The sequence below is a fragment of the Rhincodon typus genome, chromosome 47, assembly GCF_021869965.1.
Source record: "Rhincodon typus isolate 14 chromosome 47, sRhiTyp1.1, whole genome shotgun sequence".
NCBI classification, from domain to species: domain Eukaryota; kingdom Metazoa; phylum Chordata; class Chondrichthyes; order Orectolobiformes; family Rhincodontidae; genus Rhincodon; species Rhincodon typus.
In genome coordinates, this window is record NC_063378.1 from 6,462,313 (window position 1) to 6,467,578 (window position 5,266).

A 5,266-nucleotide genomic window follows, 5' to 3' on the forward strand; every position below is an offset into this window, starting at 1 on the left:
GTCGGAGGGTCAGCGCTGAGGGAGCGCCGCGCTGTCGGAGGGTCAGCAATGAAAGTCCCATTCTGGAGCAGAAGCGGGCCGTTCTGCCCCTCAAATCTGCTTCCCTATTTAATAACATCATGTTCGATCTGTTTGAGTTTCAAATTCCTCATTCTCATCCATCCCCAATAATCTTTGATTCCCCTGCCCAATAAGAATCTATCAACCACTGTATTAGAAATATTCCCTGGCCCCACTTCCACTGCCTCCTGAGACAGAGTCCCAAAGTCACACAATCCTCTGAGAGAAAACAAAACCTCCTCATCTCTGTCCGTAAGGAGCTACCCCCAAATTTTAACAGAGCCCCCATGTTCTGGACTCACCCACAAGGGGAAACATCCTTTCCCCATTCACCTTGACAAGGGCGCAGCTTTGTGTACACTTCAATCAGGTCCCCCCTCACTATTCCAATCTCCAGTGGAAGCAGGCCCAGTCTGTCCAACCTTTCCTCATAACGCAACTCACTCACTTCAACTTTGTGAACCACCTTGGAACTGTCTGCAATGTGCTTACATCCTTCCTGAAATAAAGAAACACGAACTGCACACAGTATTGGAGATGTGCTGTCACCAATCCCCTGTAGAATTGAAACATTCTTAACTTTATGTTCCAATCCGCTTGTTATAAAGGACACTTTCCCACGATTCTGTCTTTGCACACGGACTCAACCACCCAGACCCCGCCGAGACCGAGATCCGATTGCACCCCACATCCCTCTGCAACTGAGGTTCCCCCTGCACCCCACATCCCTCTGCGCCCCATAATCCCGCAGTCATCTTCCAATTAAATCATCTTCTGCTGTTTACATTCTTCTTGTCAAAGTGTGCAATTTCTCTCCTTACCATATGATTCTCCATCAGTTAGATGTTTGCACGCTCACTCAATCTCTCTGTGTCAAGCTGCAGTCTCTTGTTGTCCAACATTACCTCCCTCTGAGAGCGATTCCCACATTCTCCCCAATCCCCCACGCTCTGGGGGAAAATGCTTCTCCTGAATTCTCCATTGGATTTACTAGGGATGTCGTCTATCGATTGCCCTTCATTCTGGTCTCCCCCCTCCCCCGACAAGTGGAAACATCTTCTCTCTACATCACCCTGATCAAAAACCCTTTCGTCTGCCTGAGCGTTCAGAGTCATAGAATCCCTACAGTGTGGAAACAGGCCCTTCGGCCCAACAAGTCCACACCGACCCCCCCAGAGCAACCCACCCAGACCCATCCACCTAACCTACATATCCCTGAACACTGTGGGCAATTTTAGCATGGCCAATCCCACCCAGCCTGCACATCTTTGGACTGTGGGAGGAAACCCACGCAGACACGGAGAGAATGTGCAAACTCCACACAGACAGTTGCCCGAGGGTGGAATTGAACCCAGGCCTCCTGTGCTGTGAGGCAGCAGTGTTAGCCACCCTTATGGAGGTGTACAGCACAGAAACAGACCCTTCAGTCCAACTCATCAATGCCAACCAGATATACAAAATTAATCTACTCCCATTTGCCAGCATTTGGCCCATATCCCTCTAAACTCTTCCTATTCATACACCCATCCAGATGCCTTTTAAATGTTGTAATTGTACCAGCCTCCACCACTTCCTCTGGCAGCTCATTCCATACATGCACCACCCTCTGCGTGAAACAGTTGCCCCTCATGTTCCCTTCAAATCTTTCCCATCTCACCTTAACTCTATGCCCTCTAGTTTTGGACTCCCCCACCCTGGGGAAAAGACCTTGTCTATTTACCCTCTCCATGCCCCTCATGATTTTATAAACCTCTATAAGGTCACCCCTCAGCCTCTGACGCTCCAAGGAAAATAGCCCCGGCTAATTCAGCCTCTCCCTGTAGCTCAAACCCTCCAACCCTGGCAACATCCTCGTAAATCTTTTCTGAACCCTTTCAAGTTTCACAACATCCTTCTTATAGCAGACCAGAATTGCATGCAGTATTCTAAAAGCGGCCTAACCAATGTCCTGTACAGCCGCAACATGACCCTCCCAACTCCTGTACTCAATGCACTGACCAATAAAGGCAAGCGTACCAAACACCTTCTTCACTATTCTATCTACCTGCGATTCCACTTTCAAGGAACTGTGAACCTGCACCCCAAGGTCTCTTTGTTCAGCAACACTCCTCAGGACCTTACCCCTAAGTGTATAAGTCCTGCCCTGATTTGCCTTTCCAAAATGCAGCACCTCACATTTATCTAAATTAAACTCCATCTGCCACTCCTCGGCCCATTGGCCCATCTGAGCAAGATCTCATTGAACTCTGAGGTAACCTTCTTCACTGTCCGTTCCACCTCCAATTTTGGTGTCATCTGCAAACTTACTAACCATAACCTCCTATGTTCACATCCAAATTATTTTTATCAATGACAAAAAGCAGTGGACCCAGCATCGATCCTTGTGGCACACCGCTGGTCATAGCCTCCAGTCTGAAAACCAACCTTCCAAAAACACCCTCTGCCTTCTCCATTCAAGCCAAATTTGCATCCAAATGGCGAGCTCTCATTATGAGAGATCCTATCCCTCGGGATTCCCTTCAACATGCCCACCACCGCTGTCAGGTTCACAGGTCTATAGTGCCCTGGCTTTTCCTTACCATCTTTCATAAATAGTGGCACCACGTTAGCCAACCTTCAGTCTTGCGGCACCTCACCTGTAACTATCGATGATACAAATATCTCAGCAAGGGGCCCAGCAATCACTTCCCTAGCTTTCCATAGAGTTCTAGGGTACACCTGATCAGGTCCCAGGGATTTATTCACCTTTATGTGTTTTAAGACATTCAGCACCTCCTCCTCTGTGATATGTAAGTATTTATTTTTCCAAGTTCTGTATCTTCCATATCCTTCTCCACAGTAAACACTAATGCAAAATATTCGTTTTGTATCTTCCCCATCTCCTGTGGTTCAACACACAGGCGGCCTTGCTGATATTTTAAGGGGCCCTATTCTCTCCCTAGTTACCCTTTTGTCCCTAATGTATTTGTAGAATCCCTTTGGATTCTCCCTAACTCTATTTGCCAAAGCTACCTCATGTCCCCTTTTTGCCCTCCTGATTTCCCTCTTAGGTATATTCTTACTGCCTTTTTACTCTTCTAGGGATTCACTTGATCTCTGCTGTCTATGCCTGACTTATGCTTCCTTTTATTTCTTGCCCAATATCTCAATTTCTCGAGTCATCTAGCATCCCCATACTGTCTCTAGACTCTCATTGTCTCATTTTTGAAGGCTTACCATTTTCCCTTTACTTGCAAACATCAACTTTCGAAAGTTCTTGCTTAATACCATCAAAATTGGCCTTCCTCCAATTTAGAACTTTAACTTTTAGATCCAGTCTATCTTTTTCCATCACTATTTTAAAACTAATAGAATTATGGTCACTGGTCCCAAAGTGCTCCCCCACTGACTCAGTCTCCTGCCCTGCCTTATTTCCCAAGAGCAGGTCACATCCTGCACCTTCTGTAGTCGGTACATCCACAAAATTTCTTGTACACACTTAGCAAATTCCTCTCCATCAAATCCCTTAGCATTAGGGCAGCCCCAGTCTATGTTTGGAAAGTTAAAATCCCCTACCATAACCACCCGATTATTCTTAAAGATAACTGAGATCTCCTTAAAAATTTGTTTCTCAATTTCCTACCGTCTCTTGGAGGGGTCTATAGTACAATCCCAATAACATCATCATCCCTTTCTTATGTTTCAGTTCCACCCAAATAACTTCCCTGGATGTGTTCCCAGGAATATCCTCGCTGAGTACAGCTGTAATGTTATCCCTAATCAAAAACACCACTCTCCCTCCTTTCTTGCCCCCACCGCCCTTTTTCTATCCTTCCTATAGCATCCGGAACATTCAGCTGCCATTCCTGTTCATCCCTGAGCCACGCCTGTTTAATTGCTATGATATCCTAGTCCCATGTTCCTAACCATGCCCTGAGTTCATCTGCCTTACCTGTTAGGCTTCTTGCATTAAAATAAATGCAGGTTAATTTTTCAGTCCTACCTCGTTCTCTGCTTTGCTCCTGACTGTTTGACTTGCTCGTTTTCCCCAACTGTGCCAGTCTCAGACTGGCAACCCTGACCTCAAACAATAATAATAACAAATTGTTTAAATACCTGCTTCCTGGACGCCAAGTTAAACAACTTGAGGAGAGTTGAATTTCCTTGTGTGATTTGCTGCTTATCGCTATGACTTTTGAGATTTCAAGCACTGTGATCCAGTTTTTGGGTTAGAACTTGTGTTATCTGCTTGCACGAAAACCTCTGTGCATAAATTTCTGTTGCGAATTTGGTTGATCTATTAGCATTTGCAGATCTTGGCTAGAATTGTAAAGCCAACCACAGAAAGTGTTATTTTTAGACTGCATTTGGGGTTGCACTGTCACAGCAAAGTGTCCTCTAACCCATTGGCCTGTTCTGCCTTAGAATTCATGGAACCAAACTCTCTCCATATCAAACCCTCATCAGAAATGCAGATGTCTCTGGTTGGCGTTCGTTCACAGGATCTGAGCTTTGCCAGGTATTTGGTGCCTGGCCTTAATTGCTCATCGGAGAATGTAGCTCTTGACCTGCCATAGTCATGTCTTAGAAAGAGTTTCTGGACACTTTGATACGGCAGCAAGACTGTAATGCTGGGGACCACTAGAGATGGATCATCCACTCAGCACTTCTGGCTGAAGATTCCTGCAAATCCTTTGGCTTTATCTTTTGCACTGATGTGCTGGGCTCTTCCATCATTGAGGATGGGGATATATGTGGAGCCTCGTCCTCCTCCAGTGAGTTATTTAATTGTTCACCACCATTCACAACACGATCACAGAGCTTAAATCTGATCCTTTGGTTATGGGATGGCTTAGCTTTGTCTATCATTTGCAGCTTTTGCAGTTTGGGCGTGCAAGTAGTCCTGTTTGGTGGCTTCACCAGGTTGACACCTCATCTTCAGGTATGCCTGGTGCTGCTCCTGGCATGCTCTCCTCCACTCTTAAATGATCTTGCAAAGATAATCCTTTAAAACACGTTTGCACCTCTATGCACAGTTCCCATCTCCGTATCGCCAACTTAGAGAACACTCGGAGCACTGTGCACAGTTCCAGTGTCTGTATCCCTCAGTTAGACCCACACTCAGAGCACTGTGCACAGTTCCAGTGTCTGTATCCCTCAGTTAGACTCACACTCGGAGCACTGTGCACAGTTCCAGTCTCCCTATCCCTCAGTTAGACCCACACTC